This window comes from Dipteris shenzhenensis, chromosome 11 (assembly GCF_047967505.1).
Source record: "Dipteris shenzhenensis isolate YYH24624 ecotype China chromosome 11, Dip_SZ_1.0, whole genome shotgun sequence".
In the NCBI taxonomy this organism is placed as follows: Eukaryota; Viridiplantae; Streptophyta; class Polypodiopsida; order Gleicheniales; family Dipteridaceae; genus Dipteris; species Dipteris shenzhenensis.
The window spans coordinates 54,255,456-54,271,107 of NC_141606.1; the positions used below are offsets into that span (position 1 = coordinate 54,255,456).

General features: G+C 51.2%; 1 protein-coding gene across 3 annotated transcripts in view; it reads left to right on the forward strand.

The window, feature by feature from the left end:
- The window catches only part of LOC147897183 (RNI-like superfamily protein), a 76,867-nt gene that overhangs the window by 18,328 nt on the left and 42,887 nt on the right, over positions 1-15,652 (forward strand). The window lies entirely within an intron of this gene.

The window sequence follows — 15,652 nt, forward strand, 5'->3', positions numbered from 1 at the left end:
TTCTAGAACCTGAATTCTAGCTACTGCATCTGCCAATTGCATCTTTAACTCTCTTACCTGCTCTTGTAGATAAAAAATCTGTTCATGGTGCCCAATGATGGGTCGGTCCAGACCTCCTCGCAGGTATGTATGTGCATATGGAGAGGGTGTCATAGCTGCAACGGTGGCGTATCGTCTGCTGCCCCCTGGCTGAGCTAAACCCCTAGCTGGGCTAGGGGTTCAGCCCAACTAGGGGTTAATCCTGGGTTGGGTTTGGTTAGGTTAGAGTTAACCTAGGTTAGGTTAACTGGTGCGGTGCTGGTGGCACTGGTGGAGTTGACGATGGAAGGTGATGAGGCTGAGGTGACGGGCAAAGAGGTTGAGGTAACGGGTGACGGGTGAGAGAGAGAGAGAGAGAGAGAGAGAGAGAGAGAGAGAGAGAGAGAGAGAGAGAGAGAGAGGCTGAGCGGTGAGGAGGGGCTTGAGAAACACCAAACAACAGTTATAAAGATAATTAGCCTGCATCACATCAGTTTAAGACTAAGAGTCTTTGGGTTTGGATTTGAAGTCTTTGATAATTGCTTTTCTATCTCTATAAACAGCCCATTTTCCTTCCTTGCGGGCTTCCTTCACTTTAGTCAATTCTGTTGCTTTCATCTTGAGCTGAGTAGGAGTGAGCTCCTATGAGATCCATATTTTAGTGCCTCTCAGCTTGTTGGTTTGCTTGAGAATCTTACTTCTTGCTTTCCTATCATTGAGAACCACCTTGGTTTGTGCCCCAACGTGGAGAGTACCAACTATGTCCTTTGAATCCCATTCGATCTGAGGGGTTGCTGCTATAATATGGTCAATGTTTTCTTCCGTATTCCCTTCATGCCAACTCTCAGGTAGTCCTCCAATGCGTAGGCTCCGGGTATTATCCTCTCTTCTTTCCTGTTCGTGTACCTTTTCATATACTTCGCTTTTGTTGATTTTATTGTCCATTGCTGCTGTGATTTTCTGTTGTATGGACTTGACTTGATTGGTAACCATGTGCTGGACTTTAGTACCAATGGTGCAGGTTCTCCTTCACTGTGTATCTGCATGACCCTCCTATATGATTTCCTTCTTGCCATTGCTTTCCATCTCCTTCACTTTCCTCTCGAGGGCTGCAACCAAAAGGCTGAGCTCCCTTACTTCCTGCTGTAGATAATAAATCTGCTCATTTGGATCTGTGCCAATCCTTCGTTTGTATGTCAGTGTGAATGGGTTAGGTGTTGCTGCAATAGCAGAGTCTAATGCCCCAAGTTGAGCCAGGGGCTCAGCTTAGTTTGGGGTTGACTTTGGCGGGCTGAGTCGGCTGTTAGAGCTGAGGTGGCACAGAGCTGTAGGATGACGAGCTGGTGAGGTGACTGACGAATTGCTGAGGCGATGACCTAGATCTACGATGGGCGACGGGATCTACGATGGGCGATGCAAATCTGATGTCTGTTGGAGATCTACGACGACGACGGGATTGACGATGACGGAGATTTGTCGAGATCTACGGTGGGATTGATGGGATTGAGGGAGGGATTGAGAGAGGGAGGCTAGGGTTAGAAAGAAAGAAAGAAAGAAAGAAATATTAATGTCTGCGGGAGGCCTCGCGGGCCTATGGGACAAAGTGCAAAGTACACCAAAAGAAGAAAACCCATACAAGCCACAAAGGGCTGGGGCAAGGGCGCGCTAAGACCCTTGCTGAGTATTATACTGAACTACTGAAATAAAGAACTCAATCGCTCAAACAAAATCAGGTACAAAACATATCAAATGCTATCTGAGGTAGGCTGAGAGTTGGAGCTGAAACTGAAACTCAGAATCTGAAACCCGGTATTGTGATGGCTCGCCTATGGGCGGTGAAAATGTCTCGGATCTGCGTCTGTCCAGCTGTTTCATGCTATGGTGGCGGAGGGGGACGTGGTCTCCTCCATCTCTAAACCCGCTGAGGTATGTTCAGAGTGATGCCTCGTCTCGGGTGGTCTCCTCTGAGGAAAGCTGTGATAGGTCGGACCTCAATACAATGTGCTCAGGTCACTGCGGAGGGGGACGTGGTCTCCTCCATCTCTAAACCCGCTGAGGTATGTTCAGAGTGATGCCTCGTCTCGGGTGGTCTCCTCTGAGGAAAGCTGTGATAGGTCGGACCTCAATACAATGTGCTCAGGTCACTCTCTGTGTCGCGGATGGCTTCCGTAACCCTCTCTCAGTAATCTAGACTGCCTGCATATCAGCTAGCTCCTCCTCCTCCACTCCACTGTGTCCTGGAGCTGACTCAAATGCATAGAAATATGTGACTCGCCGCTGCTGTGTCTGGTCAGTCATTGTATCCCGTGGTCTGGTTGCCTCCTGCTGCTCTCTGATCTGTTGTAGCACGGTCTCCCTGTGTCAGTGCATCTCAAGCAAGTAGAGTCCAATGCAGACTTGGTCATGGAAGTGGATCAATCGCAATAGTGGGCCGAAGCCAATCCCATCCTAAAAGAGACGGTGGTAATGCCCTCGGATCTCGTAGTAGGTTGGGCAAGCGCAGAGAAAGTGCTCCTCTGTCTCAATCACTCTGAGTGTGCATAGCATGCAGATTTGCTGCTCTTTTTTTTTTTCAAAAAAAGATTACTTCATTAAGTATGAATGAAAGCCGCAAGAGCAAGCTCAAATGCGGGAGTACATCATGACATGCATGAAAGAAAAAACAGCTCAAAAAGAGCCAACAAAATTCCAAGGTGGAGGCTGAAAATGCTAGCTCAACCTTGAAATAGTCTCAAAGAAGAACGGAGATCCTCTCCAAACTCTGAAAAAGGTATCTCTCCTGGCTGTAGTTGCCTTGGAGGATCCCTGCTACCATATGGCCATTAGTGTGTATAGTATCTGTCCATATACTGGCCATAGATTGGGACGGGTGATTTGCTGCTCTTTGGATATAGTGCTGCTCTTCCTATCTCAATCCTCAGCTGACAGGATGAAACCCGCATCTGTCCAATGACGATCCTCAGTGCGTGTGAGATTCCTTTGTCATCGAGATATTGGGGGTCTGATGATGAATCCCTCCTCTGAGACGCTGAAAAAATTGTCGCGGTAGAACTTGGCCTTGGTGGGGAGCTCGTGGTCTTCCCCCAAGTCCGAGCTGGAGGAGATCTAACCGTATTGATACGGTTAATCTCATCTCGCGGGATTGACTTAGGGGGTGCATCGATGCTGTACTGAAAGGGAGGGAGCTTGTCGATCTGAACCCCGTGTTTGGCCAACCATGTGGATATACGTGCATACCATGTATCCGCCCTGCTCTCAGCTAGACATCTGAATGACTCCAGGGCCAGCCTCAGTAGTCTCCAGTGGGGTAAGTCCCAGACTCTATGAATGAAAGTCACTGTCTGGAAGATGGCATCAGTCTGTAGTGGTGTCATGGCGAACTCTTCCTGTACTATCTTATGTGGGATTGAGAGCTTACTCCGAATCATCCTAGATCCCATAGTCACCTATAGCCGCTCAAATCTCCTCCACTCTGCAATCGGTAGGTCACATCCCCAGAAGGGTGCTGCATACATGGCAGTTGGTTGCACATGTGTTGAAGAGCCACCACTTCGTCGGTGGATCTTGAAACTGTGTTTGGAAGCACTGTCTCTCCAATCGGGCCAAAGCACCCTGCCCGCTTGTGAGTCGTGCATGGGCTGCCCATGTGTCATAGTGAAAAGCGGTCTTGCGAAGATTGCTCCCAAATATGTGTAGGACTGCACTATCTCCACTAGCTCGTCTTGATAAGTGAAGCTAAGTCGACGAAGTACTGCGTTTGAGGTGTTGAAGACCATAATCTTGGTCTTCCCAAGTTTGACTATCAAGTCTCTCTCTCTGATGAACACCTCTAGGGCCTCCGAATGTCTTTGCAGCCCCTCCACTGAGGATGGGATAAGGACTATTTCATCAACGTCTAGCAATACCTGTATCATGAGATCGGCCAGTAGTGATCCTTCGCCTCCTAGGCGGTCTATGAAGGAAGTGATCTCATCAATATAAAGCCCGAAAAGGGTTGGTGAGAGGGGGCAGCTCTACTTCACTTCGATCGTACTCTTGACCCAATCCAATAAGCCATCGGGGCATGGACTCTGCCTTTGACTGACTCATATAGGCTCATCACCCAGTGTCTTGTGAATCTGCAGCTCCTGTAATCTCCTGATCATGCGGGATCGTGGGACAGTGTCAAAAGCCTTCTGAAAGTCTACAAAGCATGTGTAGACATTCTGGTGTCGACCTCGCCTCCTCAATGATAGCCCCCAGAGTGAAGATGTGATCTAGGGTAGAGTGCCGTCTCCGGAGACCTACCTGTCTTAGTGCCTGCTGCTCATGAGCCTGTATATGACTGCTGAGATCCCTCTCTAAAACTGATCCATAAATCTTGGCCATACAATAAATGATACGCAAATGAAGACATGGTAGAAAGGCTTTCATTCATTCGTCCAATATGATGTGACAAGTGAAGTACAAGCCTTTATAGACTAGGCACACACTCTCTAGTACAAAGTGCATATGGGATAACTCCCAAGATGACACGTGGCACTCACACATGAACCACTACTAGATCTCCTAGTACAACACACCAACACAAACTCTTTGGCTATGATTTCTCCAACTGAGCGACCGTTGCAAGGTATGGCCTACAGGCTCCTTTTATGTTCTCACGGAGAGAGGCATCCATTGGTTGTATAGTCCGCCATTGTCATTGTTAGCCCCTGGTCCAGAGACTCTCTAGGTAGTATGCTGGGAGCTTAGGAAACAGTTTAGCCCCTTTAGGCAGCTTTTGCTTCTTCTTTTTCCCTTGATCAGCGCCTTTGGTTTTACTAATTTATAAGGTGGTTTTTTATCAAGCATTTATAGAAGTTCCTGTTTTCTGTAAATTTTTTTTTTTTTGGTCGACCTGCAAATTGAAGTGCACATGCCAATCCAATGTCGATGCCATACTAGTTGAATTGTTGCAACATTCCCAATCATCAACCAGGTTTTTTTTTGTACTTATGAATCCATCAAATGCCATCAAATGTCGTCAAATGTCTTAGGCATGCTGGTGACATGATTCCATGTAGAACCCTGTAGGGAAGTTGCATCATACTTCTTTGTTTGTTGATAAAATAGAGATTTCTGGTTTAGCTATGGAAATGAGACACAACTCAGCTGTTTGTCAGGGCAACTTGCGAAACATCCTATTGCGGGTTGCTACACAGGTTCTTGACTCACTGCTTGTAAGAGCCACTCCCTGTGAGGCTGCCAAGGCTGAAATTTCAGCATTGCAATGCTGAAACTAGCATGGCCGTAAACAGGTTCCCTTGAAGGCTTTGCCTCATCTCAAAGTGAGATTTATGAGGCTTGATAGGGGTTTTGCAGACTCGTTGACTAATAGCGTGGAAGATGGATATATTAATGCTTGGGCATTGCAATGCTTTGCTACCAAGCCCTCAAACAAGCCTGTTGGACTGGTGATGCAGTGCCGGGAAAAATGCCACTGCAGCATTCCAACTAGCACGGGGCGTTCAAGTTTGGCTGCTAGTGGGGCTGGCCTAGCCCTGCTAGCATGTGTAGGGAAGCCCTCTAAGCACCTATGAGCAGAGCCAATTTGGAAGCCATACAACTAGTGGACACATCTATCCATGACAAATGTGACATGCCTAGAGGCCGAGACCCTAGAGGCCAAGACTTACAAAAGGTTTGCAATGTTCAGAAGTCTTGTGAGAAACCTCTTTGCGTTGCTCCTTCATAGAGCACAAGGTGTAGATAATGTTGATCTAAATGGCTTTAAAATCGGATGCAAGGCAAGTTTGTTGACTACCCATCACTAGGCGTCAACGGGCAACCAAGGTATGCTGCGTATCAATTCCTCCCAAATGTCATCCTTAGGAGCGTTGGCTCGCACTCCCTGGCAAGTTGAACGGTTGAATCATGTTGGCAGACCAAGAGGCTCTGTGTTGCCATCTTGGGATCATATAACATGAGAGATTTGCCAAGGCATCTTGGATTAGATCAGTCGAAGACTAGCCCATTGCATCAATTGGGAATTCTGTCCGAAAGCCACACAACCATCCACTAGGTCTCGACCCTATCCTCTTGGATAGTGGAGCGAAAAATTTGAGAGTGTCTCTCTCAATTTGTAGCGCCACTTACCATTTTCAAAGGAAGTGCTCAACGATCTTCTCCATGTCACTAATGCAACAGTTACAGGTGCCATCTTGTCTCATGTGCTCGAGCTAGGGGTTGATAGGCAGCTCTTATCGGCAGCCAAGTAGAAAAATAAGAGATATGTGGTGTCTCGATCGCATAGGGGTCTAAAATGGTGAAATTTGGTGCTTGACATAGGTGCCTCTCTTAGGAGGCCATCCAGTGCAAGGAGGCCAATTGCAAGTGCCTACCAATGTGAGAAGTGTGCTTGAAGAAAGGTAGCAGCTGTGACTAGGATGACTAGGTCGGCCATTATGGTGCAAGGATGAACGGGTGAGCTCCCCCCCTCTGTCCACGGCGGCTTGACTGCCCCGCTGCCTCTTGGTTGCTCCGCTGCCCGTTGCTCCTCCTTTCCGCCCCCTTTCCGCCTTGTCTCCTCTCCCCCTCGCCGCCCTTCTGCCTCATAGCCACCCTCCTGCACTGCTCCTCCGCCCCCGCTCCGCCCTTCCTCCTCCCCGCCATCTCGCCTCCTCGCCTTCTATCCCTTCTGCCTTCGCAACTCCCCTCGACTTCCTGCCTCCCCTACCATCGCCCCTCCCCCCGCCATTTCGCCTCCCCTCCATGTTTCCCCCTGCCTCTCCCGCCCTCTTCTCCGCCCCTCTTCCTCCCCCTGCAGGCTCTCTTCTCCTGCCTTCCTTCCACTCCTTCACTCCTTCCTTTCTCCTTCTCTTCTCCTTTTTCTCTCCTTCCCCTTCTGCCTTCTACCTTCCCTTTCGCCCTCTCCACCTCTCTCCTCCGCTTCTTCGCCTCGCCTCGCCTCGCCTTCGCCTCCCCCTCGGACGCCCTTCTTCGTCTCCCCTCCCTTTTTTCTCATCTTCCTCCCTGCAGTGGGAGCATTTGTGCTTGTTAAGGTGAAAGAAAATCTTGGTGACCCTTGGTTTGGCCAGAGGGGCTCTATGGTAGCACCCTCGACTCCCACAGCCGTTAAGGTTCTTCTTTCCCCAGCTGACAAGCAACAGGTACAGCAGGCAGTTCAGTCCCTCCAGGACAAGGCGCTCGTGGGCAGAATTGTGGGCCTCACGCCTACACGGAGACAAGTGCAGGAGTGGATCGAGGCGAGCTTCACATTAGAGGGCAACCACATCCAGGAGGTCACCATCTATGGAAGAGGCGTTTTCCTCATCCAGCTAAGCTCCCCCAACACTACCTTGATACTCGTGGAGCAGAGCCCCATCCTGCTTGGCCTGCATCTAGTTTACCTCTTTCTTGGTATCATGGGTTTATAGTGGAGGACATGGACACGACACACCATGTTCCCCGTTTTTCGGTTACACTCCGCTTCCCAGGGCTCCCCAAGGAGTATTGAGCCATCCTCCCCTCCATTGGTCGGGCATTTGGCACTGTGCTCGGGTCTCCGCCAGAGTCAGCCGCCTCAGTTGTAGCAGATGACGGGGTCCCTAGGATCAGGCTGGTGGTTGAGAGCCTAGAGTCCCTCCCAGAGTTGATCCTCCTAGAGACCCTTGAAGGGGGCACACTTCACCAGTGTGTGGAGATTTGTGGGCTACCAGGCCAGTGTCTTTGGTGCAGACAAATGAGTCACCTAGCCAGAGATCGCCCCGTGGCCATGGCCGAGTACCTCCCCCCCCTCCCCCGCAGAGTAGGTAGATCTAGTAGACCAGAGTCCCGCGCCCCCTTAGACAGGAGCAGCAGGAGTCTCAGAACCCCGTGACCCCTTCAAACCCAAGTTAAAAAGAAAAAGAAACCAAGCAAACAGGCTCGCGAGCGCCGCAGGCAGAGGGCCAAATGCAGAGAGAGAGACAAGGTTGTCCGCAAGGCATCTGAGGAGGAGCAACAGCAGTATCAGGAGCCCTTCCGTGTGGATCCACCTCCCTTAGCGGAAGGGGCCACCGCCTAACCAGATGATCTTCACATGGTAGAGGTTCAGTGTCCGCATCCACCCTCGCATCAACAGCTAGCCCCAAGAGTTCCTGATGTGGTGATGGCAGATGATAGCTAGACAGCGGTTGAGGAGGAGCGGATCCAAAGCCCTGGCGAGCCTGATTAGTAGGGGGAGCCTGTGATCGCCCCTCCCCCTCCCCCTCCAGATCCCTCCCCCCTTTCCCCTCCACTCCCCCCGGGGTTCCCCTCGCCCCTCCCTCCCCCCCCATCCCCTCTGCTGTGATCACTCTCACCACCCGCCTCCTTTCCTCCACCCCCCCTCCCCCCCCCACCTCCTCCCACTGCCCCCCTCTCCACCTCCGTAGCAGGTTCCTTAGCCTCCCTCCCCTCCCTTGCTTTGACACCCCTGCCAGCAGGCAAGGGTAAGACGACGTCCCCTTCTGCTCCCTCAACACGGCATTAGGCCCATTCCGGGAGGAAGCTAGAGGGACGAGGCTCGTCCTCTAGGTTAGCCACCCCCCACCTCCAGCCTGGGTGCCCCTTACCGTGAGACTTCTGGAGGTTGGGACCATGGAATTACCTGGAGATCTCGGACTCCTATCCTTTACCGTTGGAGGTACCACTTATGATCTTGCAGCCACAGAAGGGGGGTTCGATCAGCACAGTGGACTCTTAGACACACCCTGTTTGGAGTTTCCATAGGAGTTATCAGATTGCTGCTTGAGGCAGCGGTCCGGGGTGGAAGTCTCCTTCATGATGAAGTGGGCACGGAAGATCGGCATTGAGCCGGTATCCACCCTAGTACGTCGTCGCACAGACACAGACTATTTGCCCTCAAAACCGCCGGCAAAGTCACATAAGGCAGTTTTTTTGGAACAGGCACCCACTTACAAGAGATCCTTGTTCGCTGCACCCCCGTCCTCATGAGCTGGACCATAGTGAGTTGGAACGCGCATGGGCTCCATGAGCGTGCTCGTCGTCAACCGCAGTACTTGATACTTTGGCAGGAGTTGCAGAGGGTAGTGGTAGGGCGGACAGTGGACATCCTTTTGATCGAGGAGCATATGTTCTCAGCAGGAGACATCAAACGGCGTCAGCACCTTCTCCCAAGGAGAGGTTCGGAGGAGTGGTCCAATAGGATGGAGCGGAGGGGTCTGCATCTCGGTTTCACAGACTTTGGCTCCAAAGGTCTACGATTAGGGCAAGCTTATCCTAGGGCAGTTTGGATGGGAGTCAAGTGGGGAGAGTCCAGGATTGGGATCCTGAACGTGTATGCCCCAGCGTGCAGACAGCACCACCCAGCCTTTTTTGGAGGAGCCTGACAGAGTGTCTTCAGGATGTAGACTCTTGGTGGAGGTGACTTCAACAACCTGGAGTTTGGGGAAGACAAGCATGGTGGCGCCTCCTTCTCTGAGATGCTAGCAACAGAGCGTAGCACCTGGGAGCAGTTCATTTTCATGATTAGTGGCAGGGACCCGTGGCGAGAGCCAAATCTCAGCAGGATACCTGGCATCCTCCTCTTCTATTTCAGATAGAGGAGACACGATGGACTGCTTGAGAGATTAGACCGTTTCTATGTTGGGGATTGGGCACTGCACAGAGGTGGCTCTACTGGGATTTTGGCAGGTACCACAATGTCAGACCACTCTTCCGTAGTACTTCACTTAGATCAGCCCGGCCGAGGTCTCCCCCAGAAGGGGGTCCGCATTCTAGAGAACCTCCTGTAGGACGAGGAGATCCACCAAGTCATGGCAGGGATTTGGGAGCAGTCAGAGATGACACCGAGCGAGGGCTGGGCTTCGTGGGTGGCCGATGCAATCCAGAGGAGCAGTGAGGAGTTACAGGCTCACGCCCTTAGGCGGAGGAGGATGTTTCAGGAGCGTGAGCGGGCTTTGAGGAGGGACCTCGCCTCCATAGAGCGGCTCAGGGAGCAAGCTGATTTCTCCTATCACTCTTCTTGGGCCCCGTGGGTACGGCAGGGGGACAGGATGACGAAGCATTTCTTCCAGACCACTGGGCCCCGATCGGCCAGGCACACAGCTGCAGCGTCTTCGGGATCCATAGGGCATCAGCACACTGACCCGCAGGAGATATTAGACTCGACCACAGGTTTTTACAGCCAGCTCTTTCAGACGGAGAGAATGACTGTAGCTGATATTGTGGCCTGAGAGGTGTTTGGGATCACGTTCCGGCAGTATTCTCATAGGATTTATGCAGCAGGCTAGAGGAGCCTTTCACGGATGAGGAGCTTTGGGAAGCCCTTAAGGCTCTCCTGACCCAGAAGTTCCTGGCAAGGATGGCTTGACTCTGCTGGCCTTCTTCTAGAACTTTTGGGAGATTATCTCCACCCCTTTCTGACTAGCACGCTAGGAGATTTTCGACATGGGCTTCCTCCCTCAGTCCTTGAGAGCAGGGGATGGATTTGTTTGATCCCGAAAGGGGGAGATAGGTTAGACATCTGGCAGTGGAGACCGATCACTCTGCTTGATACCGCTTACAAGATCTACGGCCCCATCTTACTGACATCATCCGCGACACACAGTGAGGGTTTGTCTTGGAGCGCAACGTCCTGGACAACATCTTCACTTTTTGGGAGGCATGAATTGGTTGAGGGAGGAGTCGTAGCCGCTGGCCGTCCTTCTCTTGGATTTTGAGAAGGCCTATGACAGGGTGGAGTGGTCCTTCGTGGAGGGCACTATGCGGAGATTGGGTTTCTTAGACAGATGGGTCAGAGGAGTTTCAACGCTTTATGTGGGGAGCTCTAGCCAGATGCTTCGGAGGACACACGGGTGAGGCCTTTCCTCTCTTGCGCTCGGTCCATCGGGGCTACCCGCTCGCTCTCTTTCTCTTCTTGTTCGTGGCAGAGGCTTTGGGCTACTACTTGAGATCACAGGTGGCAGGCCTCACAGGGTTGAGGCTCCCAATCCGAGAGGTGGCGCAACTGCTTGACTCTGAGTTTGCAGATGACAGGGCCTTGTATGTTGAGGGTACCACAACGTGTTTGGAGAGAGTCAAGAGAGCCTTGGCTATCCACTGCGAGGGCTCGGGTGCGCGGATCAACCGAACAAAGTCTATAGGTTTCTTCACGGGCCATGAGGAGACACAGGAGAATCGTCAGTGGGGGAGTGACTTTGGCTTTAAATGGATACCGCGGGGCTAGACAGCGAGATACCTTGGTTGCCAGGTTGGTATTGATATTACAGCAGAGCCCGGTCCTTGAGAGTGTTCGGCGCAAGCTTCTCTATTGGAACTCGGCCAAGCTCTTTCTAGCATGGCGTGCCTTAGTGGCAAACTAGGTCCTTCTCGCCACGGCCTGGTATATCGCCTCCTGCTGGTGCTTTCACAGAGGATGCATTGGGCAGCTCCGACGGTTGGTTCGGAACTTCCTTTGGACACCGGATCGGACGGCACGAGGAATACTAGAGCTCGGGTCGCTTGGCAGACGGTGATCATGCCACAAGCACTGGGAGGCTTGGGTATCATAGATCCGGAGATGCAGAGCCCTTCTGGGCAAGTAGGTACAGAGCCTTGAAAGCTCCTCTTACAGAGAGGACTTCTCAAGAACACCCCACGCACCGGAGGACAGTGGCAACCTTCACACAGGTGGATCTTCTCAGAGGCCCCCCTTACAGGGAAGGGTTCCCCCTTGATGCGGAGTGTTCACAGGGTTTGGAAGAGACTAGCAGGGGGTCTCATTCGTGCTCCGCCCAGATGCAGAGAGGAGTTCGAGCGTCAGCCCCTTATGTGGCACCCAGAGATTCGAGATCAGGAGGGGCGCATGCTTGGACAACGGACGCACATTGGATGGGCACAGTGGGACAGTGGTCCGGCCGGGTCTTTTGGTAGATGGAGCAGATTACCCATGGAGACAGAGGCAAGGCTTGGCGCCGTAGTGCATCTGTGAGGGGCAGGGCAGCGGATGAGAGAGATTGACCTAGCTATCCCCGAGTCCTGGTGGAAGGGACTTTGCGCTTGGAGGGACATTTGGTTGGGGCAGTTTTCTCGGACTGGTGTCCCTTTGAGGATGATGATGCAGCGAGGCAGCACGCACCCCGGCTTTTATCGTGTAGGACCTGGAGGCCTACTTCATCCGCTCACTGAGAGGGACCCTAAGATGGATGGGAGTCTTCATGGGATTCACTGGCAGATGATCAGAGTGGTGGGACGTTTGGGGAAGGAGTGGCACATTAACCTTCCCAGTATTTCAGAGCAGGATGCCCTCAGATGGCACCTCTGGCTATGGGAGGGTAGACCCTTGAGGGAGGTCCAGTGGGATCCGGAAGAGTGGTTCTGGCCCTCCAGGGATGGCCTTGTTGAGCAGATGGAGGATTCGCAGGAGGCTTCAGATGGATTCTTCGAGGTGGACTTCCCGAGGAAGAGGCATTGGGTGACCCAGAGAGTGGCCCGGGATGTCTGTTCCAGGTTTTGGATGCGGCTATGGTCCAGTTTGCGGCCAAGGAAGATATCCTACTTCTTCTGGCTGGCCACCCACGGAGGCTTACCCATCGGACCGTGGTTGGAGCAGATGCGAGTGGAGAGGCATTGCCATTGTTGATCTGATGGTTTCTTGGAGATGATTCCGCACTGCCTTTGGAGCTGTTGCAGAGTAGCGAGAATTTGGATGGGAGCCCTCAAGATCATGACCCGCATGTAGAGTCTTCAGAGGGACTACACGTGGGGGATGGTGGCTTGGTTGACAGAGGGAGGACACGCATTCCAGATCGATGAGATCTCCCCAATCTACTGGATATAGGGTCAGAGCATTCAGAGGATAATGCTCCATGAGGCAGTCCCTCCTGATAACCTAGCTCCCCTTTCTCCTCCGGAGGACGGCGTTTGGGAGGTGGTAGCCAGTATCACTGCGTGGAACACTTTGGGTGGCTCCTTGCAGTGATGGGTGAGCATCAAGTTCCACCCTTGGCTACCATGGTCGCCATTTGGCAGGATATCATCTATACTCTACGCTCCATCTAGGAGCATGGGACTCTAGGCTCTAGAGCGACTATTGAGTGGCGTGCTCGCTTCTGCAAGGCTTGGCCTGTATCTTCACTCGCAAGGGATTCGTTGGTTGTATAGTCCCCCCGCTTGGTTGTTAGCCCCAGTACCAAAGATTCCCTAGGCAGTGAGTTGGGTTTCCTGGAACAGGCTGGTTTTTCTTTCAGCCTTTTCTTGGTTTTTTTTCCATACTCAGCACCTTTGGGGCTGCTATTTTGTATGAAGTCTTTCAAGCAATAATAGAAGGTTCCTTTCTTCGCAAAAAAAGAAAAAGAAAAACAAAAGACTAGGTTGGCCATTGCCATTGTCACTACCAAAGATCGGATTGTACCTCCTAGAGCGGCTTCTTGAGACCCACCGAGTGCCTTCCCAAGGATGTTCTCCAAGATGCTCCTCTTGTGGACAAAACACGTGTGCCTGTTATGTATGATTTTGCGGGAGTAAGCTTAAGACCTTGGCCAAGATCTTGTATGCGTGTCTGTCTAAGTGATTGGTGCCACTGACGAATGTCGGTCCGATTGCCTCCCTTTGCGATCAAACATATCCATCTATGGGGAAGAGATTTAGGCACTTGTCTTGAGTTGAAGATCCCTTGAAGAGCCACGTGAAGAGGAGTGACCAGATGCTCCAAAAAGTACAAAAGATCAGCTGGGAGAGACAAGCATTGCTTGGGCATTTTTGCACTGAGAGGGGCCTTGATGTGCTTCAAGAAGCTCGTCATCAATGCAAGGGGTCTCAAACTTGCTCATCATGCGCAGAGCAACCACTGAGAGGATGTGGGCCCACCTGCTTCTTGACTGCCCTCGCTTGTCGAGTCTCTTCCTTTGCTTGGAAGAGCTGGCAGTAGAAGGCCGTGGAATCTCTAGGATCTCCTTGGGATTAGCGTGGAGCTGCCCCATGCCATCTCTCAACCTCTAGAGCTATGCTTTGGCTAAATGCGGACTTGTAAAGGAATGCATACCAGGTGGCTTTCTCAAGAAAGTGAAGGCCTCCTTCACTTGCTCCTCTTTTTCTTAAGGGCAACTCCACCATGTTCAATGATCCAAGGATCTTCAATGGGGAACCAGATAGCAGCTCCTTTCAAAACAAGACAAGTTCCCCTCGATTATTGGGGCATAGAGGTTCAGAAGTGTCCACCACAGAGTTTGCACTAGCCTTGTCAACCTGAAATCTCGACTCTTTCGAAAAAGAGAGCCATTTGGATTCTGGATGCTAAAGCAAAACATGGTCGTCAGAGAGGTTGGGGTCAGCCAGTGACCCTAACTCTTGGGACCCATCTGCCTAGTGCCTCCACAATAGAAGAGGGAAAACTAGGGATAGGAGGAATCTTTGTGCCCAAACCACGAGGCTCCAATCGTGGCTAGGATTGGTAGATGTCATCTTCATCTACAATCCTAATTTGGTAGAAACTGTAGTAGCCATCACAAAAGGTGGAAGACTAGGGAACTTGATCTATAAAAAGGTGACCTACTTGTATTCCTCCGCTTGGTCAGATTCGAGTGAGAAAGGTGAAAGGAAGATCATCTTGGAGTTAAAGGCTAAAGGACTAGCCTAAAGCACCACCGTTGCTACACTAGGAGTATCAAAGACATGTGACCCACCAACAAACAGGTGTCTAAGAGGTGCGAAGAGAGGTCGGAGGGAAGGGCAAGAAGCATACAATCCATGGCTTGAGATCTAGAGGGCCATGGATGGGTGGAAAGAGGGTGATGGAGCTTTCAAACTTCACATCTTCTTGAAGCTGCTGCAGCTCATCTTTTGAAATAAACAGATTCTCGCGGCTGGTGGGGGGGGTCAGGATTAACTAAATGGGGAGCTAAGGAGGGAGAGGCTAGGGGAAGGTAGAGGATAGGTCGAGGGAAGGCTAGGGGAAGGAGAGAAGAAGGGCAAGGTCTGAGAGGAGGTTGTTAGAGAAGAGGATTGCTTGCTTGTTATGACAATGGTAATTCTGGGAATGAAACTTGGGGAAACCACAAGGAAATACAAGGCTGGGTGGTGAAGGTGACTGGCTTATATCTAACATTCTTTAACAAGGCTAGGCTCTAGCTTTGACAATATGCTAATGTAGAGTCATGCGATTCTCAAGTTATCTCAGCTTTTAACTTCCACACAAGTCTGGTACACCAAAAAATAGCCATGGATGGGTGGAGAAAGAGGGTGATGGAGCTTTCAAACTTCACATCTTCTTGAAGCTGCTGCAGCTCATCTTTTGAAATAAACAGATTCTCGCGGCTGGTGGGGGGGGTCAGAATTAACTAAATGGGGAGCTAAGGAGGGAGAGGCTAGGGGAAGGTAGAGGATAGGTCGAGGGAAGGCTAGGGGAAGGAGAGAAGAAGGGCAAGGTCTGAGAGGAGGAGGTTGTTAGAGAAGAGGATTGCTTGCTTGTTATGACAATGGTAATTCTGGGAATGAAACTTGGGGAAACCACAAGGAAATACAAGGCTGGGTGGTGAAGGTGACTGGCTTATATCTAACATTCTTTAACAAGGCTAGGCTCTAGCTTTGACAATATGCTAATGTAGAGTCATGCGATTCTCAAGTTATCTCAGCTTTTAACTTCCACACAAGTCTGGTACACAAAAAAATAGTCTGAGATTGGGTGGAACCTTACTTTTGTACCATTTTTGCA